Source organism: Ictidomys tridecemlineatus, chromosome X (assembly GCF_052094955.1).
Source record: "Ictidomys tridecemlineatus isolate mIctTri1 chromosome X, mIctTri1.hap1, whole genome shotgun sequence".
In the NCBI taxonomy this organism is placed as follows: domain Eukaryota; kingdom Metazoa; phylum Chordata; class Mammalia; order Rodentia; family Sciuridae; genus Ictidomys; species Ictidomys tridecemlineatus.
The window spans coordinates 76553979-76581749 of record NC_135493.1 but is presented as its reverse complement, the minus strand read 5'-3'; the positions used below and the strand labels follow the sequence as shown (position 1 = coordinate 76581749).

The following is a 27771-nucleotide window of genomic DNA, read 5'->3' as shown; positions in this document are numbered from 1 at the left end:
CTTCACTCTTTCTTCCCAATCTCTTGTTTCTTTCCTTTTCCCTAATAATACCTATTTGATTTCTAGCTCATATTTTTTCTTTATTTCATTCTTTTGTTTTTCTACATATAATAGAAAACATGCAATATTAGTCTTTCTGTAGCTAGGCTAACGTGATGACCTCAAATTCCATTAATTTTCCTAGTAGTATCATCATTTCATTCTTCTTTATGACTATATAAAATTCCATTGTGTATAGATAGTACATTTTCCTTTTTATCTATTCTTGTGGTTGTACACACCTAGGCTGATTCCATATCTTTGCTTTTGTGAATAGGGTCATGATAAATGCGGGTATACAGATATGTCTTTTGTATGCTGACATATTTTCCTTCAGATAAATACCAGAAGTGGTATAGCTGGATGATATGGTCATTCTATTTTTATTTTATTTTTATTTTTGAGGAACCTCCACGCTGTTTTCCAACGTGGCTTACATTTGGAAAATGTAAGTGTATGTAACTTACATTTCTACCAATCTTTTTTTTTAATATATTTTTAGTTTTGGATGGACATAATACTTTTATTTATTCATTTGTAGTGCTGGGAATCTAACCCAGTACCTCACACGTGGTAATCAAGTGCTCTACCACTGAACTGTAACCTCAGCACCCCCCTCCCCACAAATCTTTATTAGATTCATTCCTATGTATTTTCTCTACATCTCACCATCATTTTTTGATCATTTATTTATTTAGATAACAGCCATTCTGACCATGGTGAGATAGAATCCTAGTGTAGTTTTGATTTGCATTTCTTTGATGGCTGGCGATATTGAGCATTTTTTCATTTAATAATTGGCCATCTGTGCTTTGGCTTTACAGATGTGTCTGTTGAGAAATGTGTTTACTTCATTTGCCCATTAGTTGATTTTTTGTTTGTTTGTTTGTTTGTTTGTTTGTTTTAGGTGCTAGGGAGTGAACCCAGGCCTTGCATATGATGGTAGGCAAATGCTCTACCACTGAGGTACATCTCAGCCCTAGTTTTTTGAGTTCTTTATGTATCCTGCATATTACTCCTCTGTCAGAAGTGTGACTGGCAAAGATTTTCTTCCATTTTATAGGCTCTCTGTTTACATCCTTGTTTCCTTTGCTGTGCAGAAGTTATTTAATTTGATGCAATCCCATTCATTAATTCTTGGCTTTATTTCCTGAGTGTCAGGAAGGTTACTAAGGAAGTTGATGCGTGAGCCTATATGTCAGAGTGTTGATCCTATATTTTCTACTACCATTTGCAGAGTTTCTGGATAATTCTTAGGTCTTTACACCATTTTGAGATGACTTTGTACAGGGTGAGAGATGAGGATGTAGTTTCATCCTTCTACATATGGTTATCCAATTTTCTTAGTACCATTTATTTAAAAGGCTATCATTTATCCCACTTTATTTTTTTGGCACCTTTGTCAAGGATCTCATGCTTGTGTCTGTATACCTTTGTCTCTGTGTCTTCTGTTGGACCATTTGTCCATTTTTATGCCAGTGTCACACTGTTTTCATTACCATAGCTCTGAATTATAATTTGAAGTTGTTGAATTCACAATGCTTCCGGCACTGCTCATATTGCTCCAAGTTACTTTGGATAATCTGGTCCTTGTACTCTTCTATGTGAATTTTAGAACTGTTTTCACAGTCTTTGAAGAATGCCATTGGTATTTTTATGGGAATTGCATTAAACCTGCATATTGCTTTTGGTAATATGGCCATTTTAGCAATTAATTATGCCTATCAAGAACATGAGCAGGCTTTTCATTTTCTTTCTTTCTGTGACATAAAATATGATCTATTTGGGCGAAGGTTCCATGAGCAGCTGAGAAGTAGGCATATTCAGTTGTTGTGAAATATTTTATAGATGTCTATTAGGTCCATTTGATTTATGATATTTTTTAGGTCTGAAGATTCTTTACTGAATTAATGTCTGAATGACCTTTCTATTGCTGAGAGAGGTGTATTGAAATCACCCTGTTTTATTTATTTATTTAGTGTGGTTCTGGGGATTGAACCCAGGGTCTTGTGCATGCAAGGCAAGCACTCTATCAACTGAGCTATATCCCCGACACTCTTCCTCCTCCTCCTCCTCCTCCTCCTCCTCCTCCTCCTCCTCCTCCTCCTTGTGTATGTGTGTGTGTGTGTGTGTGTGTGTGTGTGTGTGTTCTTCCTAAATTGCTCATGTTGGCCTTGAATTTGGAATCCTCATGCCTCAGTCCTTCAGATCACTGGGATTACAGGCATGCACTACCACTCCCAGTTGACTTGAATTTGGAAAGAAGTTATTTTTTTTTTTTTTTTTATTTATTTTTTATTGTTGGTCATTCAAGACCTTACACAGTTCTTAATACATCATATTTCACAGTTTGATTCAAGCGGGTTATGAACTCCCAACTTTACCCCGTATACAGATTGCTGTATCACATCAGTTACCCTTCCATTGATTGACATATTGCCTTTCTAGTGTCTGATGTATTCTGCTGTCAGTCCTATTCTCTACTATCCCCCCTCCCCTCCCCTCCCCTCCCCTTTTCTCTCTACCCCTTCTACTGTAAATCATTTCTTCCATTTGTATTATCTTGTCTTACCCCTCCATTACATAGTTCTTGATATATCATATTTCACATTTTGATTCAAGTGGGTTATACACTCCCATATTGCCCCTTATACAGCTTGCAGAATCACATCAGTTTCACTTCCATTGCTTTACATATTGCCATCCTAGTGTCTGTTGTATTCTGCTGCCTTTCCTATCCTCTACTATCCCCCCCTCCCCTCCCCTCCCCTCCCCTCCCCTCCCCTCTTCTCTCTCTACCCCCACTACTGCAATTCATTCCTCCCCCTTGTATTATTTTTCCCTTTCCCCTCACTTCCTCTTGTATGTAATTTTGTATAAACCTAAGGGTCTCGTTCCATTTCCATGCTATTTCCCATCTCTCTCCCTTTCCCTCCCACCTCTCAACCCTGTTTAATGATGGTCTTCTTCTTGTGCTCTTCTTCCCTAGTCTGTTCTTAATTACTCTCCTTATATCAAAGAAGACATTTGGCATTTGTTTTTTAGGGCTTGGCTAGCTTCGCTTAGCATAATCTGCTCTAATGCCATCCATTTCCCTCCAAATTCTATGATTTTGTCATTTCTTAATGCAGAGTAATACTCCATTGTGTATAAATGCCACATTTTTTTTATCCATTCGTCTATTGAAGGGCATCTAGGTTGGTTCCACAGTCTTCCTATTGTGAATTGTGCTGCTATGAACATCGATGTAGCAGTGTCCCTGTAGCATGCTCTTTTTAGGTCTTTAGGGAATAGACCCAGAAGGGGGATAGCTGGGTCAAATGGTGGTTCCATTCCCAGCTTTCCCAGAAATCTCCATACTGCTTTCCAAATTGGCTGCACCAATTTGCAGTCCCACCAACAATGTACAAGTGTACCCTTTTCCCCACATCCTCGCCAGCACTTATTGTTGTTTGACTTTGTAATGGCTGCCAATCTTACTGGAGTGAGATGGTATCTTAGGGTGGTTTTGATTTGCATTTCTCTGACTGCTAGAGATGGTGAGCATTTTTTCATGTACTTGTTGATTGATTGTATGTCCTCCTCTGAGAAGTGTCTGTTCAAGTCCTTCGCCCATTTGTTGATGGGATTATTTGTTATCTTATTGTCTAATTTTCTGAGTTCTTTATATACTCTGGATATTAGGGCTCTATCTGAAGTGTGAGGAGTAAAGATTTGTTCCCATGATGTAGGCTCCCTATTTACCTCTCTTATTGTTTCTTTTGCTGAGAAAAAACTTTTTAGTTTGAGTAAGTCCCATTTGTTGATTCTAGATGTTAACTCTTGTGCTATGGGTGTCCTATTGAGGAATTTGGAGCCCGACCCCACAGCATGTAGGTCGTAGCCAACTTTCTCTTCTATCAGATGCCGTGTCTCTGATTTGATATCAAGCTCCTTGATCCATTTTGAGTTAACTTTTGTGCATGGCGAGAGAAAGGGATTCAATTTCATTTTGTTGCATATGGATTTCCAATTTTCCCAGCACCATTTGTTGAAGATGCTATCCTTCCTCCATTGCATGCTTTTAGCCCCTTTATCAAATATAAGAAAGTTGTAGTTTTGTGGGTTGGTTTCTGTGTCCTCTATTCTGTACCATTGGTCCACCCGCCTGTTTTGGTACCAGTACCATGCTGTTTTTGTTACTATTGCTCTGTAGTATAGTTTGAAATCTGGAATCGCTATACCACCTGATTCACACTTCCTGCTTAGTATTGTTTTTGCTATTCTGGGTCTTTTATTCTTCCATATGAATTTCATGATTGCTTTCTCCATTTCTACAAGAAATGCCGTTGGGATTTTGATTGGCATTGCATTAAACCTATAGAGAACTTTTGGTAATATCGCCATTTTGATGATGTTAGTTCTGCCTATCCATGAACAGGGTATATTTTTCCATCTTCTAAGGTCTTCTTCAATTTCTCTCTTTAGGGTTCTGTAGTTTTCATTGTATAAGTCTTTCACCTCTTTTGTTAGGTTGATTCCCAAGTATTTTATTCTTTTTGAGGATATTGTGAACGGGGTGGTTGTCCTCGTGTCCATTTCAGAGGATTTGTCGCTGATATACAGGAATGCCTTTGATTTGTGCGTGTTGATTTTATTTGAGGAGACCATGAAGTTATTTGAGGAGACCATGAAGTCTCTCAAGTTAGCCAGCTATGTGTAACGTATCAGGGACATCAAAGCTCTATTAAATAACTTCTTAAGAGCCCAGCATTTTGTATTTTGAGAAGTGAAATGTGTGACTCAGTTATAAGCAGTGTCTTCTGATACTTTATATTGTGTACCTAGTTTATATAAACTAGAGACTTGTGATTTTGCTTGATAATTTTTGGGGGGTTATTGAGGATTGAACTCAAGGGCATTCAGCCACTGAGCCACATCCCAGCCCTATTCTGTATTTTATTTAGAGACAGGGTCTCACTGAGTTGCTTAGTACCTTGCTTTTGCTGAGGCTGGCTTTGAACTCTTGATGCTCCTTCCTCAGCCTCCTCAGCTGCTGAGATTATAGATGTGTGCCACCGCACCTGGCTTTCCTTGATAATTTGGGTTTCTTTGGAGCAAGGGATTTCTAGAGTTGTTTGCTCTAAAAGAAAGACACTTAGGCAATGGACTAATGTTTCATAATAAATTTCAAGATGGGATATTTGATGGTCAGAGGAGACACAGAGGCAGCAGCAGAAAAAATAAAAGTAAAATTCATATGAAATAATAACAGCAACAGAATTTTATTTCATATTTTTAAGTTTAGTTTCACTTTTAATTTGCAAATAATAATTTTGTCTATTAGAGGCTATAGTTTGATATTTTATTTTATTTTTTATTTTTATTTTTTTTAAAGAGATTGAGCCGAGAACTAAAAAATAAATATTAAAAATTCTCTCTCTCTCTCTCCCCTCTCTCACTCTCACTCTCACTTAGTGCCTCAGCATCACTTTTAGATGGAAGGCAGTTGTGGTTGACTAGTAGAGACAATAAGTGTTCAGAGAGGGTGTTCAGGTGCTGAGGCTTGGAGATGCAAACTGAAAGACCTTGGGGAAAGCTCAAGGTGTGTAGCAGGCAGAGAGATCAGGGAGTGTGTGATCCTGTCCCCAGCGACAAGGGGTTGACTTATGTGATACAGATTGATTTCTAGGGAAAGAAATAATCTCTCTTAAGTTTGGTGACATTTTTTTTTTCCTCTAGGTATGGAAGTGTAGGTGTGTATGATGCCAGTAAAGATTGAACCACCATGGTGGTGCATGTCTGTGAACCCTAAACCGTGAAGGCTGTAGCAGGAGGGTTTAAAATTCTAGTTTAGCATGGAACTAACTGAGGGAGACCCTGTATCCTCAGTCATAAAGAAGAATCGAAATTATGGAATTTGCTGGTAAATGGATGAAATTGGACAACATCGTGTTAAGAGTAATAAGGCAGCCTCAGAAAGTTCAGGGTAAAATGTTTTCTCTCATATATGGAAGCTAGAGCCAAGTAACGGGGGAAAACGGAGTGAGGGATGGATCCCATTAAAATAGAGGGGAGATCAGTAAACTAGAGAAAGGTGAATGTGGGGAGTAAGGAGAGGGAAAAGAAATACAGAATGAAATTGCAAAATTATGCTTGTACATATGAATATACCACACTGAAGTCCTCGTTTATCTATATCTGTAAAGCATCAATTTAAAAAACAATAAATAAATAGAAGAAAGAGGGCTGGGGATGTGGCTCAAGCGGTAGTGCGCTCGCCTGGCATGCGTGCGGCCCGGGTTCGATCCTCAGCACCACATACCAACAAAGATGTTGTGTCTGCCGAGAACTAAAAAATAAATATTGAAAATTCTCTCACTCTCTCTTAAAAAAAAAAAAAAAAGAGAGAGTAGAAATAAATAAATAAATAAATAAATAAATAGAAGAAAGACCAGATGATTATGTCAAAATTAACTCCTCTATTATGAACTCTAATGCACTAATAAAAACATTTTAAAACGTAGGACTGGGGAACTGGAGCTGTGTCTCAGTGGTGGCACACTTGCCTGGCATGTGTGAGGCACTGGGTTCAATTCTCAGCACCACATACAAATAAATAAAATAAAGGTATATCAACAACTAAAAAAAATATTAATAAAAAAAGTAGGACTGGTGGTAACTGGTATCCCAGTACCACAAATAATGATGATAATCATAATGATAATAATAATAAAAGTTGGGTTAGGCCTGGGACAAAATAGAAATGTATCAGTTTATTTGTTGGGTTATAATTTCAAAAATAGATATAGAGCAGGTTATTATGTATACAAATTAAAGCAGGTATCTGTGACCTAGAAGGACAACGAAGATTCTATTGAATGTTCTTATCAAGAACTCAGCATTGCAAGGCTGGGGATATAGCGTATGTTTCATGCACAAGGCCCTGGGTTCTAATCCCCAGCACTACCCCCCTCGACACACACACACAAGAACTCAGCAGTGCACATTTTAAGTGGAATGAATGTCTTGTTACTATGAATAATGTCAGTAACTCTGAAGCAATAATTATTATTCATTAAGCCTTTTATTCAATCCTTAGTATATGTGGAAGCTTCTGACTTTGCTTTATATTTTGGGCATCTGAGGCAAGAGGTTCTCACATTGTTTTGTTTTTATCTTCAAAGGCACAATTTTTGTAATAAATGTGTAGATGGGACTATATCTTGAGCAGGGTATCCACTGCTAAGATTTTTGCCTGAAGTTTGGCCAAGTACATTGTTTGGGTCCTGTCCCTTATGAGGGACATCCTACTTAAGTGATGGAAAGGAATTCTTTCCATTAAGCTCTGTATCATATGATGGTGAAAATTATTGTATGTGTAGTCAGTGAACCCCTATTAGTATTCACTCAGTTTATACCAAGGGATTTCTCATGTAGTTCAGGGACCTGAGGTACAGATATCCTCCTTCAACACCCTGACATGTGGCAAGGCACTGAGGAGAAGGGAAGACACCCTAATGTTCGGGTGGAATATATCAGAGGGCCTAGATTTGGTTCTATTGTATATTTTTTGAGGGGAGTAGGGTACTTGGGATTGAACCCAGGGGCACTTTGTCACTGAGCTACATGCCCAGCCCTTTTATTTTTTATTTTGAAACAGAATCTTTCTCAATTATTTAGGGCCTCACTAAATTGGTGAGACTGGCCTAGAACTTGCAATCTTCCTTCTCATCCTCCCAAATTGCTGGGATTATAGGTGTGCACCACCACACCTGGCTATATGCTGTCTTAATGAGGCTCTGTAGCCATGTCAAGGTTGCGGGGTGCAATTTTCATGATGGGAAGCTGGTAATGAGGGTCCTGGGCTCAGGGTCTGTGAGAGCCTCAAATCTTCAAAGAATCCAGTAAGCAGTCAGTCATTGGTTGTTTGGTGCATAGCATGAGACCAAGAGAGACAATTTCTTGCATACAAAATCTTAGAACTAAGTATTTGATATCCTGAGTGGTCCAGAGACTTATATAAGCATGAAAACAGTTCCCAGTGTTTTTATCATGAAGGATTTTCTTAATGTTCTAAAGGGAGTGAGTGTTCATTTTAATGCATAAGTAAAATTTGTAAATGAGGAATGTATTGCCAGCATAATTGAAAAAAATTAAAAGATATTGGACTTTTATATATTTAGTAAATGTGTTAGGTGAATCTCCTTGGAAGGAGATGTCATTAATGTACTAGTGTTCCTGGACTACATTATGTATCATCAACATCATGTCTGCCAATTGCATAATGAAAAAGATGTTGATGTACCTCATGTTCAGCCTTCTACCAAAGGTTTGTTGTATCCCTTTGAAGGTGTATGCAATCTGCAGCTGAAAGCGTGATGCAACAGGCAGTAAATAGAACTGATTAGCCAAATCTATAAATCTCACGTTTGATTAAATAGCATTAATAATTGTAATAATTTTGGACATTGATTTAGCAGGCATTGGTGGATAGGATCACAGTATTATGTTTGTAGAAAACCATCATGAGACATGCTCTATATTCTATATTTTTAATGTATCTGTATCATTGATTCATTTCAGATTTAAGAACAGACAAAATTTGTCTTTCAAATGGAGACTCAGAGGGGATGATCACCTTTATTATTGCATTTATTGATTTACTTTTTTTTTTTTAAAGAGAGAAACAGAAAGGGAATTTTTTAATATTTATTTTTTAGTTTTCGGCAGACACAACATCTTTGTTTTTGTATGTAGAGCTGAGGATCGAACCCAGGCTGCACGCATGCGAGGCAAGCGCGCTACCGCTTAAGCCACATCCCCAGCCCCATATTGATTTACTTTTTTATTTTGCTGTTCTTGAGATCAGACCCAGGACCTTCACATGGAAGACAAATGCTCTACAGCTGAGCAACACCTCCAGCTATACCTATTTATTAGGCTTTAACATAATGAGTTTTAGGACTTCAGTCCCCTCTTTTAATTTACACTGGGTTATGTTAACAATTTTAAATGAGGATTCATGGGGTCCCATTTTCTCAAGCCGACTTTTAAGTACCAAAGACTTTATTTTTATTCTTTCAGAACATTTATGTCCAATATTAGAGCATTTTGCAGCAGTGACTAACTATGGAAAATTAAATCAAGGCAAAAGCTAAATGAAGACCTATACTTTTCTTTCTATATCAAATTAATTACCCAAGATTATAGCGGGCCAGGTGTGCTGGAGTCCTGCTGTAATGCCAGCCATAACAACTTCATGAGACGCTTATCAACTTGGAGAGACCCAGTCTCAAAAAATAAAAAAGGGTCAGGCTGTAGATCAATGGTTTTGTCCCTGGCTTCAATCCCAGTATCCATCCCACCACTAACAATAAAAGCAAAAAACAAAATAAAGAGGAAACAGGGTTTAAAATCAGTGGAATGCCCAGATGTAACCTTAATTTGAGCCCTACTATGATTAATTACATGAATTTTTGTCAATAGTGCAGTTTATTGGGCTGGGGATGTGGCTCAAGCGGTGGCGCGCTCGCCTGGCATGTGTGCAGCCCGGGTTCGATCTTCAGCACCACATACAAAGATGTTGTGTCCGCCGAAAACTAAAAAATAAATATTTAAAAAAATATTTTAAAAAATAGTGCAGTTTATTATTTGTTAGAGTTCAGTTATAATCTTTGTGGTGGTATAAAAATCTGTCAGAACATTTTTTAAAATACTTATTTTTTAGTTGTAGTTGGACACAATACATTTATTTTATTTATTTATTTATTTTTATGTGGTGCTGAGGATTGAATCCAGGGCCTCATGCCTGTTAGGCAAGCAGAGCTCTGCCACTAAACTACAGTCCCAGCCCCAGAACTTTTTTTTTTTTTTTAACTTTATGTTATATAAATTTTTTTTCCTGGTACCAGGGATTGAACCCAGGGGCACATAACCATTGTGCCACATCCCCAGCCCTTTATTATTTTGTTATTTTTTATTTTGAGACTGGGTCTCTCCAAGTTGATGAGCATCTCGTAAAGTTGCTATGGCTGGCTTTAAGCTTTCAATCCTATCTCCAGCTTATTTTTTATTTTTTCTGTTTTTTATTTTATTTTATTTTTTTTAAAGATAGAGTGAGAGAGAGGAGAGAGAGAGAGAGAATTTTTTAATATTTATTTTTTAGTTCTTGGCGGACACAACATCTTTGGTGGTATGTGGTGCTGAGGATCGAACCCGGGTCGCACGCATGCCAGGCGAGCGCGCTACCGCTTGAGCCACATCCCCAGCCCCTTTTTTCTGTTTTTTAATCATTCACAGTTATTTTAACTATTCCCAGGAAAAAGGATCATGCATTACATTTAGTGGTTCTGTTGGTCAAAAATCATTTGAGCAAGAGTTTATTTCTTTCCTCTAGTCCATTAGCCTATATATGTGTCTTAATTTTAATTTGTGACAGCATCTATGCCCAATGCAGGATATTTTATGGCAATAGGAACTATGACCATGGGAAACTCAAGCAACTATATAGTTAAAATGGGGCATAACTATTTTTCCTATAAAGGTAGTTATTTTATTAAAATTATAATGTTTAACTTCAGCAATATATCCAGGTATAAATAGATGAGCCCCAGGAATCTATTGATTCTGGAGCTTAGTCAATTAGTGCATTTTAGCAAATGCTAAAATTAATTCAGAACCTATGTTGATATGTGCTTATTATTATATTTGCAAAATTGTATTCTATCAATTTATAGTACATAATATTTAAAAAAAATTAGTTGTAGTTGTTCATTGACCTTTATTTTATTTATTTATTTATATGTGGTAAGACTCGAACCCAGCGTCTCACACATGCCAGGCAAGTACTCTTCCCCTGAGCTACATCCCCAGCCCTGTAAATGTTAGTATGTAAAATTTGAGTTTCAGGGGCTGAGGTTGTGGCTCAGTGGTAGAGTGCTCGCCTAGCATGCATGAGGCACTGGGTTCGATCCTCAGCACCACATAAACAAATATTTTTAAAAATTTGAGTTTCAAATTCTGTAAAATTGTCAATCTGTGTGTCTGTGTAAATATATATGAACATGTTAAGTATAAATAATATATAAAATACATTTACCTATGTAATTTTTTTGTTATCTTTTATTTTCAGTGTAGGGGATTTTGTCTTAACTTATTTTCTTTCCCTCCTTTTTTTTCCTTTCCTACCTTTTCTTACATTCCTAGCTGCTTGAAACCTTAGTATTCAGTTGTTGTCTTTGCTGAAACTCAGGATGGACATTCTAAGTGGTTACAGGAAGAGGGGTAGGGATAGGCCCCTGCTGCACTGCCTATAGGCAGCCTATTTTGTCCTCTATCTTTCCAATATGACTTTAGAAAATAGTGTTTGCTGAGAGAACTCTAATAGCCCCTCCTTAAGACAGCATAATTTTGTCTTTTGTTTGAAGTATCAGTTCTTTTCAAACAAAAGTTTTGTTTGAAACTTTTTTTGTTGTTGTTGTTTGTTTGTTTTTTAAGTCCCCAATACTTTTCTCTGTTTTCTTGTGTCCTGGTTGGCCCAAGTAGCTCTGGGCATAGGTGATGGCCTCTTTCTATAGTTTGTTCTAGTTCACCTCTGAGGGGCCTGGATCTACTTTCAAGAAAGAGACAGGGGCCTTAAGAGTGTTTTCGAGCTGGGGATGTGGCTCAAGCCGTAGCGCGCTTGCCTGGCATGGGCAGGGCACTGGGTTCAATCCTCAGCACCACATACAAATAAAGATATTGTGTCCACCGAAAACTAAAAAATAAATATTGAAAAATTCTCTCTCTCTCTTAAAAAAAAAAAGTGTTTTTCAACCTCTAGGACCTTACATAAGGCCCTTGGTTTACTCAAAGGCAGAGTATATAACTGAGGACCATGCATATTATTTGGGAATTTTATGTTCCTGAATCAACTGTGGGATATCCTGAGGGCTCTTTGGTGGGCAAGGATATAGGGTCTTCTTGCTCCTTCTGTGCAAGAGTATCATACTTCACTGGGTCAGGGGACGAATTATAACAACAACAAGGCAAGTAATAACTTGAGTTTACCTCTAGGACTCTTTTGGCTGGGTGCTATGGCCTAGTTCAGGAGTTCAACCATAATAACATTGAAAAGAATACTAACATAAGGTGTTACCTGAGATAAAATGTTACCCAAGCTAGGCATGCTCATGCATGCCTATAATCCCAGCAACTAGGGTGCTGAGGCAAGAGGATCACATGTTTGAGGCCACTAGCATTATCTTAAAATGTAAAGCTGAAAGATTATGGGGAAAGCTGAATGTGTATAGCAGCAGGCCAAAAAATCAGGGAGTGTGGGATCCTGTCCCCACTGAGAAGGCACTTGATACAGGTGCCTCCTAAGGAAGTAAATAATCTCCTTTAACTTTTGTGACCTGTGCCTGTTTTTCTTCTAGGTATAGAAGTTTAGGATGTAATGAGTTCAGGAAGAAAAGCCAGGTGAAGATTTTGGCACAGGGGTGAAGACTTCTTCAGCACACAAAGTCACATCATCTCCATTGGTGAGATTTAGGAAAATGGCCATGTTTGGAGGGATGTGGGACTGGGGTATGCTTTGAAGTGACAATACACTGGCCTTGATGCATTTGCCTAGTTTTGTTAAAACCATGGATTACTGCAAAGATAGGGGCTTCTGAAGTGAATGTTCAGAGAATTTCAATACAAAGTAGAAATGAATATTTCAGGACACTGAGCCATATACAAGCTTGGCATTGATGAAAAGAAGCTGCATGAACTCTACTAATGTAGCAGAGACAGGTAAGTTATCTACAGTGACTAGTGGAGTTCTTATATTAATTTTAAGTGCCTTGTAGATACACGGAATAGTCATTGGAGTTTCATTATTCCACTTAAAATGAGCTCCCTTATGTTTATTGCATTGCACTGATAAGTATGTCACATAATAGCAACCATTTTAACCTTCCTGGACCCTTCAGTGTTCCCAACACATTTACCTTGCCATGCGCCATCACCACTATCCAGTTCCAGAACACTTCTGGTACCCCAAAAGACACTGTGTACCTGTTAGCCCTTAGTCCCTGCTGTCCCCTCCCCTCACTGCTTGGCAACCCCTATCTCTATGGGATTGCCTATTCTGGACATTTAAATAAACAGCATGACTTTCTTAGTTTATTAACTTGATTTATGACTTTTAAATGTTTAGGCATGTGGTTTGTGGGCCTTTGATAAAAAAAATTATTGATGCAAAAATTATTAATTACAATTTTCTGTTTTCCTTTACTCCTTTTAATTGACTGAATAATCACTTACGTTTTGTAGCAGTTAAGTGAAACATTTCAAGTAGTACATGTACATGTCACCTGCAACATTTTCTGCTATTCTTGGAGGAGGCGTGTAGTTGATTGGACACAATTCATTTAGTGTTGTTCTTGCCCTTGGCCATTGGCTGCTCTCAGGTCCCTAATAGTTGTTGGTATTGCTGAACATCCCAGCGGTACATGTACATTCTGAGATTTTGCATATTTTCTTTCCAAAGAAAAGGAGTAGACCTTTGAACCGTGGCCCAAGTTTGATTTCATTTTTGTTGTCTTTGTATAGAATGCGGAGGGGAGGGGGTGAATGGGCAGGTCCACAGGACTTCTGCAGTTTGTGGCACTATTACTCTGTGTGTGTGTTCATCTCCTCTGCTACTATCACCAAACTGATCAAAATCATCCTGGTCTATTTTCTCTTCCTCTTCCTCTTCAGCAGCATCTTCCTCCTGTTTTTCTTGGTTTCCTGAGGAGTCCTTGTATACCGAAATAAGTTCATTATTATTTTCTTCCACTTGTTCTTGCCAAGAATCATTTGGGTCTCCAGGTCGAGGTTCTGTTCAACAACTTCACCATTCTTTGAAGTGTGCTCCTCCTCTGTTTTCTCATCTATCTACCTTAAGGTTCTGTGAGACCCTTCAGTTTGTGGTCTTTTGCTGCCCACACAGAGAAATTCCTGATTCATTTCTAAAACCCAGCCTGCTACTTCTTGGACTTTGCCTAGACTATTAGAAGATGTGACAGTTTTCACATTCAAGAATTTAAGATAGCCTTTTAGAAATATTGCTGATGGTGGAGACACTGTTTTAGAGAGAAGTCCTGGTTCTGACAAAGTGGGTTGGTTTCCTTCCTCCTTGGCACTGAGGCAATAACTGTGGAAGGCTCCTGCTCAAAAATGAGAAGAAGCAGTGGTAGTGTGGCTACAACCAGAGGATGGTTCTACTCATCTCCCTTTCTTCTTCCTGGGTGTCTTGCTTATTTATGCTTTTCCTGTGCCACTTTTTTTTTTTTTTGGTAGTGGTGGTGCTAGAATTGAACCCAGGGCCTTATAGATGCTAGGCAAGCATGCTTTATCACTGAGCCACATCCCCAGGCCATTGCTTTTTTTATTTTTATGTTTTTCTAGTTGTTGATAGACCTTTATTTTATTTCTTTATATGTGGTGCTGAGAATCAAACCCAGTGCCTCACACATGCCAGGTAAGTGTGCTACCACTGAGCTCCAGCCACAGCCCCCCATGACTTTTTTTTTTAATACATATTCTTTTAGTTGTCAATGGATCTTTATTTATTTACATGTGGTGCAAGGATCCAACCCAGGGCCTCACACATGCCAGGCAAGCACTCTATCACTGAGCCACAACTCTAGCCCATGATTTTGTTTTTATAGTTTACCTTGGTAGGAGGCTGTGAGGGAGGACAGGAGTAGAGTAACTCCCCAAAGACCTGCAGAAGAGCCAGGGGTCTGGTGACTGACCAAGGAAAAAGACCCCTAAGGATATTGAGGAGAAGGGGGACAGTAAGAAACTGGAGAGACACTGATCCTACTCTCCCTGCTTCACATTAGGGTCCCCACACTCAGAATGAGTGTGGCTCCTGAGCTGGGGTAAGGTATCATACAATCCAGGGTGACATGCTACAGGCCCAGGAAGGTATTCCAGGCAGCAGACTGGAGAAGCAATGACTCAGCTTGGCGCCACTTTCACTGTGTTCCAGCAGTTGAGGCTGCCATGTGGACTCCTCTCCCTTCACCTTGTGGATCTTTGCGCTGTGACTCAGGCCAAGCCAGAAATCCCAGCCCCTCCTCAGGGTCCACTTACTAAAGAGGAAGTCCCCAGTCTAGGCTGGCAGTAGCAGCCTCCCTGGTGCCCTGCTGCTGGCTCTGGCAAGGGCTCTTACAAAGGCTCTGGCTTGTGCACGGGCATAAGGAGCCACCTTTTCTGGGAAGGAGACGCCACGGCGTCTCTGGTCTGGGTTAGCGCTGAGGTGTAGGCTGCTCTCCAGTGCTCGCTGGCTCACAGCACTCTCCAGCAGCAGCCATGCAGCTATGAGCTCATCAGGCTCCTCCCTCTCTGTGTAGGTTTCCCGCCTTGACAAAGAAGGGTGGGGGCAGGGAGAGCGGCGCCTACAGATGACACAATCACCCAGTGACCGCTCTCCTCCCCCGCCCTCTGCCTTCCGCCTGCAAGGACATTTTTTTTTTTTGAGAGAGAGAGAGAGAGAGAGAATTTTTTTTTTATATTTATTTTTCAGTTCTCGGGGGACACAACATCTTTGTTTGTATGTGGTGCTGAGGATCGAAACCGGCCGCACGCATGCCAGGCGAGCGCACTACCGCCTGAGCCACATCCCCAGCCCCAGAACATATTTAAATGAGGGCTATGTTGCATCTGAGATTAGGATATACAAAAAAACCTTGACTTTATATGTACTTCGTTTGTGTGTCAGACATGGCTGCCTGGAAGAGGGTGTTCTTAATGTATCCTGATTCCTGGACATTTAAATAAACAGCATGACTTTTTTAGTTTATTAACTATTGTTTAGGGAGGCTTTAAGGATGGAATCAAAGTTTGGGTAAAGCACCATAAAGCACCTTTTATTTCTTAAAAAACGGTTGTATGGGTGCATTATAGTCACACGTGATACTAGAGTTTATTTTCACATAATCATGCATTCATGGAATGTAATTTGCTCCATTTTAGTCTCAGGTGTGCCCTCTTTCCCTCTGCTACCCTCTTATTCATTTTACTTGCTTATTATTTCAGATTTAAGAAGACCAAATTGGCCTGTCAAATGAGAAAACAGACACTAGCAGCAATTCCTTCTTAATTAGCTAGGTATGTTTATATGCTCAAAAGTCCTGTATTAACTTAATAGAGCTGTTGAACTGTTTTAACCCAGTGTAAATGAGATCCCATTTTATCAAGCTAATTTGTAGATGCACAAGCTTACTTCAGTATATTCTTTGTGTCAGAGTATATATGACCAATATAGAAATTTTTGGAATAGTGAGTATTATGAATGTTATGAGTATTATGAGTGAAATTTAGGGAAGGCAGCCATAGCCATTTTTTTCTGTATTATATTTAGTTACCTGTTGAAGATTGAAAGCTGCAGAATTTTAAAATTTCATGGGATCCCAGGTGCACCAATTTGGAGCCCCAGTATTATTAGCCCAGTGAATTTTTGTCAATTGGTGTAGTTTATCAAAAGTTAGTGTTTAGACATACAGTTGATCAGCACTTTGTTTTTCCATTTTTCTTACATAAATACATTATATAAATATATCTTTCGTATATAATCTAGTACATCAATTTTGAATATTCATTTGGACCAAACTAGGTTAATTTGTTTTATTTTAATTATGATTTGTTCCTACTGGAAAACAATTTATCATTGTTTATATTGAACTTCTTTATATATATATATATATATATATATATATATATACACATACATACATATGTATACCACACAATTTTTGCCTTTTATCTTTTTTTTAGTGCTTATGACTTAATAAGTAATTTATGTAGTCTAGTCCTTGCATTGTGTTCTCTATATGTGGTGATCCCTAAGTACTAAAAGTTCCCCTTATTTTTCTCCTTGCTTTGTAACTGGCTTAAGTGACAGCCTTTTTTCCTTTAAACATTTTCAAATGTGTTTTAGGAATTTATCTGACAGAAGTTCTTATTTTAAGTTTCTTTTTCTGATTGAGAAGAGGAATAGAGCCATGAGAAAAGGTTCTGTTGACAATGAGCAGCAGCCCTTCCTACCACCATACTCCATTCCCTTCCTCCCACTTCTTCATCTTTTAAGTAAAGGCTTTAAAATGGTTTATATTTCTGTGCAGCTAAAACTTTTCCCCTTTGTCTTGGGACGTTTCCTTTGTCAATTCCTAGTGTTTAAGTGGAGCATGTAGTGAGCATTTCTCGTGGTTTATGGTCCTCTCCTAGGACCACCCAGTTGGGCTATGACAGCTGAGTCTTTTGCCAAGTTTCCAGCTCTGAGAGGAGCCCAAGGACAACGGATGCGCATTTACATTTCTTTATTTTGCTAAGCGCTTCTCTGCAGGGTGACAATGGGTTTTCCTGGCTTTTAAATTGAGCCTTTTTCCACTCACACCAGGTGTTTGTGCATAGGGGGATGACTGTGGGGGGGGGGGGGGATGAATAGCCAATGAAACAAAAGAAGGGGTGGATGCTGCAGTGCCACTGGAGACCCATAGATGGCAGCATGTCCCTAGTAATGGGGAACACATGTTGCCTGAAATTCCTGACCCGTGTCCAGTTTATTTTTGCCAAGATAGCCACTCTGTAGGAGAACTCTGGACAGGAGGTGAATTTGATTGGTATGTTTCAATGAGGCAACACACTGAGGAGGCAGCACAATCACACAGACTCAAACACAAAGGTGAAGGAGCAGTTTTTATTGTTTTATTATTTTATTTTTTGAAATCCTAAAGAGAAGAGGGCAGCAGACCTTGCAGGACCATCAGTAAGAGTGCATTCTTGTGGGACATGCACACTCGAAAAGAAGATGAGGTACAAGAGAGACAGAGATTGACCTAAGGCCAAGACATTTGTTGAAGTTCATGATTTTTAATTCAGGCAAGTTTCCTGAGTGGAGCTAAGATTGGTAAACCATAGTAAGTAGACAGGAGCTCCCTGGAGGCCACAGTGACTTGAGTAGGAGTTTCTTTGGCACATCTGCAGAGTTCTTGTGAGATGTGAACATGAGTAGATGAGTCAGATAGGTTGTATTGAACTGTAGCAAAGGGAGATGATTATTAGGAGGTGGTCTATAAGGTAGATTTTTGGAATGATCTTGTTGAAGAACTAAGAGGATAGGAGAAATGGAAGCTGTGTTAAGGGCATGTAAGCCCTGCTTCTAGTATGGGAAAGGTCAACTTAAATTTAAAATAGAAGCCAAAACCATCTAAAATTCTAAGAATTCACCAAATTGTTTGCCATAGGAGCCGCACCATGTTTCACATCACCTGTGCACAAGAGTTCCAATTTATAAATCTAAGCGAATATGATCAATAGTTAATGAAATACCATGTAATTGCCCACTAGAATGATTTTGTTACTGAAAGTTAATCCTTATCCTGATGCCAATCCAATAGCAAGGACATCGTTTTGAGAAAAAGGAAAAGGAAGTTTTATTGCTTTGCTAGCAAATGAGAAACACAGAGGACTTTTGTCCCAGAGGCTGTGATTCTGTGCAAGAGGGCTTTTAAAGAGATGATTCAAAGGCTAAATTGCAAATGTTTTCTGTCCAAAGAGTTTTAATTCACTTGTTAATTTGGGAGATAGTCATTTCTGAGGTCTTCTGGTGGTAGCCCCAAAGTCTGGATTACTTTGTTTCTATGGTGGGTGTGTGCCCCCAAATAAGTAATTCTTTATACAAAAAAGAATCTTTATTTTTTAGTTATAGGTGGAGACAATATTTTATTTTTATGTGGTGCTGAGGATAGAACCCAGTCCCTCAAGCCTACAGAACACTCTACCTCTGAGCCACAACCCTAGCCCACAAGTAATTTTTTCTAGAATGGGGAAGAAAGTTAACCCTTTTCCTCTTGAGATTAGGAAGGAAGAGATATTAGGGAAGAAAAGGGAGTGAAACATGTCCTTTAAAAAAATAAGTTGCAATAGCAGTGCAGCTGGTGCTATATGCAAAGCCTTTTAAAGTGGACCACCACCATTAGATTTTGTATGTGTGTTTTGTTGTTTTGTGGTCTTGATGGAAGTTTAGGTTCAAATGAGTGTAATTTCACATGTGCTGCAGCCTGACCTGTCAGCCTATGGCTTTTCACATAGTATGTGAACTACAATTACTATTCACTCAGTTAATCCCAAAGGATTTTCTGGTAAGCATATTTTCTGTGGCCCCAGGTGGCTAGGCAGTATTATGACATCTAACAAAAGTCTGAGGCCAGGGGAAGCCACCCTCTATTCCTCTTATGGTCTATCAGAGGGTACATATTTTGCCTAAGTAGCCATGAAAAGTGTGGGTTGCTCTTTCTATTTCCCAGAGCATAGTGGGTATGAAGGGTCCCAGGCTTAGGGTTAGAGTTTCTGTTAACAACATAGCCAAGGAGGCAGCCAGTCATGCTGCTTCAATGGTGCAAAGACTAATTTGTGGGGTACTTAAATTAAATTTTAAATGGTTTCTAAGCAATGCAGTTTAGAAAACAAGGGTGCACTCAAAAGATCCCAGAAACCCAAAACACAAATGAGAAAAGGAAGAATGGTCTTATTACTTAAGAAGGAATATAGCAAATAAGCATTGGAGCCAGGCACATCTGTGATCCCAGTGACAAGAGGATTACAAAGTCAAGGCCAGCCTCAGCACTTCCTGAGGCCCTAAGCTACATAATGAGATCCTATCTCAAAATAAAAAGTAAAAAGGGCTGGGGATATACCTCACTGTTAGTGCATCCTAGGTTCAATACCCATCTCCCCCATGACAGAAACATAAAATAAAAAATAAGTATTGTACTTTAATTATTTAACTATTGTACTTAGAATGAGCTCCTTTTTTTTTTTTTTTTTTTAAGTTTAACCCAGAGGCACCTGACTACTGAGTCATATCCCGCCCTTTTTTGTCTTTTATTTAGAGACAGGGTCTCACTGAGTTGCTTAACACGTTGCTAAGTTGCTGAGGCTGGCTTTTTGAACTCTTCCTGCGTCTGCTACTGGGATTACAGGCACCCAGAGTGCCCTTCCTTAGCTCTTAAAAATGCTTATTATTTATTTATTTATTTATTGAGACAGAGTCTCACTAAGTTGCTTAGGGTCTTACTAAATTGCTGAGGCTGGCCTTGAACTTGCATTCCTCCTCTCAGATCCCCAAGTTGCTGGGATTACAGGTGTGTTCCGAACACCTAGTGAACTCCCTTATTTTTATACCAGTTTATTGCCAAGTGTACACTTCAGTGGTTCCCAGCACACCCACCTGACCATGTAGCCATCAACACTATCCAGTTGTAGAACACTTCCTTCACCAAAAAGATACTGTGTACCTATTATCAGTTAGTCCCAATCATCCCGTTCCTTCATTGCTTGGTAACCACTCATCTACTTTGTCTATGTGTTTGGGTATTCTGGACATTTTGTATAAACAGAATCAGTATGTGGCCTTTTTGTAACTATTTTCCATTGCATAATGTTTCCAAGGTTCATTTACAGTGTAGCATGTAACAGTACTACATTCTTTTTCTTTCTTTTCTTTTTTTTTTTTAAAACAATTTGTTAATGTTATGGTTTGGATATGAGGTGTGCCCCCCAAAGCTCATGTGTGAGACAATGCAAGAAAGTTCAGAGAAGAAATGATTAGTTGTGAGAGCCTTAATCCAATTAGTGCATTAATCCCCCCCCCCCCAGGGATTAACTGAGTGGTAATTGAAGGCTGGTAGGGTGGCATTGGAGGCATAGGTTTGAGGGTATACATTTGTATCTGGCAAGTAGAGACCTGTCTGTTTTCTGATCATGGTGTGAGTTGCTTCTCTCTACCATACTCTTCTGCCATGCTGTTCTGCGACCCTGAGGAATGGAGCCGGCCTTCTATGGACTAAGACCTCTGAAACTGAGCCATAAAATAAATTTTCCTCCTCTACAGTTGTGGTCAGGTCATTTAGTCACAGTAGCAAAAAAGCTCACTAAAACAGTTAATTTATTATTTTTAAATGTTTAGACACATGGTTTATAGTCCTTTAAAAGACTTTTTATTGGTGCATTAGAGTTATATAATATTGGGATTCCTTTTTCATATACATGCTCACAATGTAACAATATAATTTAGACCATTTTAATTCATTCTAATTTATTACTGAATACTCACTTATGTTTTGCAGCAGTTAGGTGAAACATTCAAGTGTACATAATACCACTTGAAAGATTTTCTGCCATTCTTGAGGTCTATAGGTGTCTGGACATGTATCATCTGGTATCATTCTTTTTTTTTTTTTTTTTTAAGAATTTGTTTTAAATAAGTGGACATAGTATCTTTATGAGCAGTCTACCACTAAGCCACAATCTTAGCTGCTGTCTTTATGTTTAATTGACTGGGGTACCTGGTGATGTTCTGTCCAAAGGGCTTATATAGCTTCAACCCTGTGGCCCTGTTGATGACATTCCAAGTAACCTTTCTAATTGGCTTGTCTTGGCTCCATTCCTGCAGGTTTGGACAGCGGATATTGCACTTTAGGGTCAACAATGTCTTTACAACAACTATAACTTCCTTAGCCTCAGTTTTACCCTGGCCCTTAAAGTCAAATCTTTTTGCTCTGCTTTCTGCTCCTAATTATCAAAATAAATTTGGCTAAAAACTACCAGCAATATCCATGCCACCACCTGAATGCTATGCTGCCTAGACATTTCTTCCACCAGATAAAGGAGTCCATCACTTTTAAAATCAGCCTCACAGAAAGTCACAGGACATGAGCAAAATACAGACAACGTTTCAGCCAGAATGTTACACAAATGACCTGTAGTACAATTGCCAAGAATATTCTCCTTTTCTTCTAAAACCTCATGAGCCCAGACTTTATTATGCTCAGTTCTATTGCCATTCTGGTCTGATGAACTCCCAGCAGAACTGGCCATTAAGTTCCGCTAAAACATTTCCAGATTGCACTGCTAAGTATCTCAAAATTCTTCCTACCAATTTCAAAGAGCTCCAAAAGCTTCTGAACCATATGGTCAGGTTAGGCCCAGCAATGACTCCACTCTCAGTTACCAATTTCTGGTTTAGTCAGTTTTGTTTTTTTTTTTTTTTTTTTTTTTTTTTTGCTGCTCTGAAAGATCTGACAATATCAACTTTATTTGTTTATTTACTTATTTAATATTTTTTAGTTGTACATGGACACAATATCTTTTTATTATTTATTTTTATGTGATGCTGAGGATCGAACCTACTGCCTCACTCATGCTAGGCAAGTGCTCTACCACTGAGCTACAACTCCAGCCCCAAGAACAACTTTAGAGGAGAAAAAGTTTATTTGGGGGGCTCACAGTTTCAGAGTTTTCAATCCATAGTCAGCCAGCTCTATTTCTCAGGCCTTGGGGTGAAGCAGAACATAATGTCAGAAGATTGTGGTAGAGGGAAGCAGCTCACATGATGATTGGAAAGCAGAGAGAGGGAGAGAGACTCCACTAACTAGATACAAAATGTATGACCCACCTCCTGCAGCTGCTCCATACCCATCTTCAATAACTACTAAGTTAATCCCTATCAGGGGATTAATTCACTGATTAGGTTAAGGCTCTCATAACCCAATCATTTCTCCTCTAAACCTTCTTGTATTATCTTACACATGAACTTTTGGGGGATAACTGACATCCAAACCATAATATTTACCAATGTAATTTTTTAAAATATTTTTTTTTAGTTGCAGAGGACACATATCTTTATTATATTTATTTGTTTTTATGTGGTGCTGAGGATTGAACCTCTGTGCCTCATGCATGCGAAGCAAGCACTACTACTGAGCTACAACCCCATTCTCCAATGTAATTTTTTTATTACCTTTTATTTTTTTCCCTTCTATGTAGAGGATCTTGTCTTGTCTTACCCCCCGGCCGCCTCCACCTTATCCCCTTTTCCTCTGTATCTTATACTTGTAGCTGCCTGAAACCATAGTAGTTGTCTTTGCTGAAACTCAGTATGGACATTCTAAGTGGTTACAAGAAGAGTGGGGTAGGGCAGGTGCCCACTGTACTGTGTATAGGCAGCATGTTTGTTCTCTGCCTTTTCAATATTATTACTTTTTCGAAGTAGTGTTTGCTGAGAGAACTCTAACAGCCCCTCCTTGTCTTTTGTTTGAAGTATTAATTTCTTTACAATGTGTGTGTGTGTGTGTGTGTGTGTGTGTGTGTTTAAGTCCTCAATCCTTTTGTGTTTGTTTCTTTGTGTTCTGGTTGGCCCAAGTGGCTCTGGGCATAGTGGTGGCCTCTTTTATAGTTTATTCCAGTTCAACTGTGAGGGGCCTGGATCTACTTCCAAGAGAGACAGGGGCCTTAAGAGTGTTTTGAACCTCCAGGTCCTTACATAAGTTCCTTGTTTTTCTGGAAAGGCAGAGTATACAACTGAGGTTCATGCATATTATTTGGGAATTTTATGTTCCTGAATCAGCTGTGTGACATCCTGAGGGATTTTTGCATAAAGGTCACAAAGGCCCTCTTTCATCTGGGTCCTGTCCTGATAAGGGTAACTTGTATTCTTTTGATCAGTGGAGGTACAGATCCAAAAAAGAATCTGAACTCTTGAGCCCTAAGAAGAAAGAATAACCCTGAAGATAACATGTAGTCATGGGTTGTGATATATTGCTATCTTTTTAACCCAAAGCTGAATCTTAATGGCCTTGTGTGAGATTCTTAAAGGCTGAGAGTTAGCAAGTAGTCTCAATGTAAGAAATTAACTTTTTTTTTTTTTGTCTTTGGGATCAGGGATTGAACCCAGGGGTGTTTAACCACTGAGATACATCCTTAGCATTTGAGACTGGGTCTCAAATTTGTTTAGAGTCTCACTAAGTTGCTGAGGCTGGCCTTGAACTTGCAATCCTCCAGCCAAGGCCTCCTGAGTCCTTGGGATTATAGGCATGCTCCAGGACACCTGGCTGAAATTCAACTTTTAAACTACTTGGTCCCACTGCTCAAATCTACCTGCTACCTAACACCATTATAGTGACTCTGTGTTGATCACAACACAGGAGAACCTCCCGAGAGGGCTCTCTTTCCACTCCATAGGACAGACTGAGATGAGTCGAAAATAGCAGTTTATCCCATCACTTCTCAGTGCATCCTGTGTACACACCAATCCTGTCCTTAACAGTTGAGAAAAATCACACCTGAAGCCCTTAAGAAGAGTCTTTTATAAGTTGACCTCTTCAGTATAACAAAGGGGTGCCCCCAGGAGTTTGAATCTGGATCTAGGCAAGTCACACAGCTCAGATCTGAACTTGTGGAGGACTCAAGTTTCAACTTCTGAATTTTCAGTGGAAATCCACAGCAACACCCAGACAGTGTCACAATGCAAAAGTGTAACACAGTGCAAAAGTGCAACAGCCTGAGAATATGCCACAATCTGCTGGTATCTGCTTGCAATATTCGTAAGAAAAGTCTTGGAACATAACATCCCACTGTGATGCTAAAGCACCCTCTTCCTTTGCACCACTTTTTCTGAAAATATAGATTTTATTACTTTTTAGGAATGATGATTCCAAGGAATGAGGAGATTATTGCCATTGAAAATCTTTTTTATTATCACAGATCTCAAGAAGAGAGGACATGCCACCCAGTGAGGGAGCAGATGGGCAACCACTAAGGTCATCCACAACTCTAATGGAGAGGCAAGAGCTTTTATTTTCATCTGGAAGGAAAGGAATGGGCAAAGGAGTAAGAAGGATTCAGATTCCTTAGATTTAGTAATTTCAGCAGGCTCCAGGGCATAAGGGCTAGGTTGGTGATACCTGGACCTAGGGGCATCAGGTAGGTGAACAGTGGCCCATAGTGTGAGAAGTCAATAAAGGAGGTAGCTGGAGTTGTAGGTCTGCAGTGGTTGCTGTGATATGACATCCACTATTACAGGCCAGTTGTTTACTTTCTCTGGGAACTGCTTAGCCCTGGAAAGGGACAGTCCTCCAAGGTCAGCTGAGGCAGAGATATCAGACATCAGAATACAGGAAAGACATGGTTCATACAATGGGCCCTGGGATGCTTTGACCTTTCATTAAGGAATTATTGGAGTGATGAGACACAAAACCTTTATAGATTTACTCATGTTTCCTAGGCATGTCTCAACCCCATCAAGATTATAATCCACATTAACCATGACAAGTATTTATATCTATGAGAACCCAGTAGTCAACCTGTCATTATTGCTATTGCTTTGATGGTGTTTAGCATGAGACCAAGGAGCAAGTTCTTACATAGGAAGCCCCAAGGCAACTATTGGCCATTATGAGTAGTCCAGAGATATTTCATTGCCAAAGCTTTTATTTTGACAGAGGTTTGGGGATTTTGTTGTTGTTTGTTTCTTTTCTCTCTCTCTCTTTTTTTTTTTTTTTTTGCATTGTGTGGAATCATTTTTTTATGTTTCCTTAGCCAATTCCTGTTGTTTAAGTGGTACCTGTTTGAGCATTTCTGGTGGTCCTTTTTATGCATCCATGTCCTCTTCTAGGACCACCCTCTTGACCAAATCAATTGGAATGCCTATTGATTTTAATTCATAAGTAAAATATGTAAATGAAGACCAGAATATGTTGTAACCAGTGGCCAAAAAGTGCTAAGAAAAGACATTGGGGATATATATTTGTGTCTGTGTGTGTGTGTGGGTGTGTGTGTGTGTGTGTGTGTGTGTGTGTGTGTATATATATATATATATACATGCTTGCTTAATGAGTATTTCAGATAAATCATCATAGAAGAGAGAACCCTTAATGTGATATAGCTTTTCTGATGCTGCAACTAAAAGAACCCGACATGAACAACTGTAGAAAAGAATAAGACTCAATGCATAGAAGGCTGGCTCTACTCCTTGGGGCTCGGGATGAGGCAGAACATCATGGCAGAAGAGTGTGGCAGAGGGAAGCAGCTCACATCATGATCAGTAAGCCTAGAGAGACTCCCCTTGCCATGTTCAAATATATACCCCAAAGTCACAACCCCATTTCCCTCCTCCTTCACCCTACCACTTCAGTTATCACTCAATTAATCCCTATCAGGGGATTAATTCACCAATTGGGTTATAACTCTCACAATCCAGTAATTTCTCCTCTGAACCTTCTTGCAGTGTCTCACACCCTAATCCCAACCCTAACCCTGAACCTAAACCTAATTCTAATTCTAACCCTAACCATAACAGATGTCATGCCTGGGTTCCTGGAAAAAGGTTCCTGTTATCAAGATCTTATATGCTGAGGTTGTGGGTAACAACAAAGGTGCTTTATAGCCTAGAAAAGGTGAGTTGTATCCCTTTGGAGATAGAAGCACCATGCATCTTCAAAGCTGCAGGAATAGTCACTGAACTAAATAGTTTATCCAAATCTATCGTACAGTATATTTATTAGTGATAGAACAGATGTAGCCAGCAATTTTAATAATACTGAATTTTAGTTAGGAAGTCTTTGATAGATGGAAACAAAGCATTAAGTCGTAGTAAAGCATCATGAAGCACCTTTTATTTCCTTTACTTATGTATTTATTTGTTTCGTCTTTAAAAGAGATGAACTTGGTTAGTCAAATGTAGAACCAGCTGATATAATCTACTCCTTATTAATTAAGCTTTGTATAATTAATTTTTTACTCAAAAGCCCTGCTTTGACTTCATACAAGTAGGAAAATTGAACTATTTGATATGAATGTTGGGGATATAGTTCAGTTGGTAGAGTGCTTGCCTCACATGCACAAGGCCCTGGGTTCTAATACTAAGCACCACCAAAAGCAACAACAACAACAAAATAAGAGTTCTGGAGTATTTAGGGAATCCAATTTTATCAAGGTAATTTGTAAGTGCCAAAACTTATTTCAGTCTTAATATATTATTCACAATGTTGGACTATTTATGTCTAACAAAATATTTTTAATCAGTGACTATTATGATTGTAGTAAATTTAGGAAAGGCAGGCTTAGCCATTTTTCTCTATTAAATTTAGTTACCTCTTTAAGATTGGAGGCTATAGCTGGGCACAGTGGTGCAGGACTGTAATCCCAGCAGTTTGGGTGGCTGAGACAGGAAAATTCGAGTTCAAGGCCAGTCTCAGCAATTTAGACAGGGTCTAAGGAATTTAGCAAGACCCTATCTCAAAATACAATATGGAAAAAGGGCTGGAGGATGTGGTTCAGTGATTAAGTACTCCTGAGTTCAATTCCCAGAACAAAAATAAAGAAAGAAAGATAGAAAGAGAGAAAGAAAGAAAGAAAAGAATGAAACAAAGAAAGATAGATAGATAGATAGATAGATAGATAGATTGATTAGAGGTTCTTTTTGGTACCAGGAATTGAACTCAGGGGCACTCAACCACTGAGTCACGCCCACAGCCCTATTTTGTATTTTATTTAGAGACAGGGTCTTGCTGAGTTGCTTGGAACCTAGCTATTTCTGAGTCTGAGTCTGGCTTTGAACTCACAATCATCCTGCCTCAGCCTCCCAATTTGTTGAGATTACAGGTGTGTGCCACCATGCCAGGCAAAGCTATTTTTTTTTAAATTTTCTTTAGATTTTTATCTACCTGCTGTTATTGTTATTCGTTTCTGTTTCTGAATGGAAAGGGGAATAGCAAGATGGAGATGGGACCTGGTGACCCTGGGCAGCAGCCTTTCCTTGAGACATCTCCTCCACCAGCAAGACCTCAACTTCCTCAACTTTTAAGTAAGTCTTTAGAATGTTTTATATTTTTAGGCAGCTAAATAAATTTTTCCCCTTGTCTTTGGATATTTCCTTAGCCAATTCCTGTTGTT

At 39.0% G+C, this 27771-nt stretch overlaps 1 non-coding gene across 50 annotated transcripts in view; it reads left to right on the top strand.

Annotated features, from left to right (window-relative positions):
• LOC101960618 (uncharacterized) overlaps positions 1-27771 on the top strand; it is a 401529-nt gene that overhangs the window by 306159 nt on the left and 67599 nt on the right. For 39 of the 50 annotated variants that reach the window (XR_013431556.1, XR_013431545.1, XR_013431566.1 and 36 more), the window contains 5 exons: positions 12438-12542; positions 24583-24662; positions 25723-25921; positions 26177-26273; positions 27583-27682. This is a non-coding gene — a transcript (uncharacterized LOC101960618). Of the gene's footprint in view, positions 1-12437; positions 12543-12725; positions 12799-16077; positions 16150-24582; positions 24663-25722; positions 25922-26176; positions 26274-27530; positions 27683-27771 lie in introns of all 50 variants that reach the window. The other 11 variants (XR_013431558.1, XR_013431528.1, XR_013431560.1 and 8 more) reach the window with 7 other exon arrangements.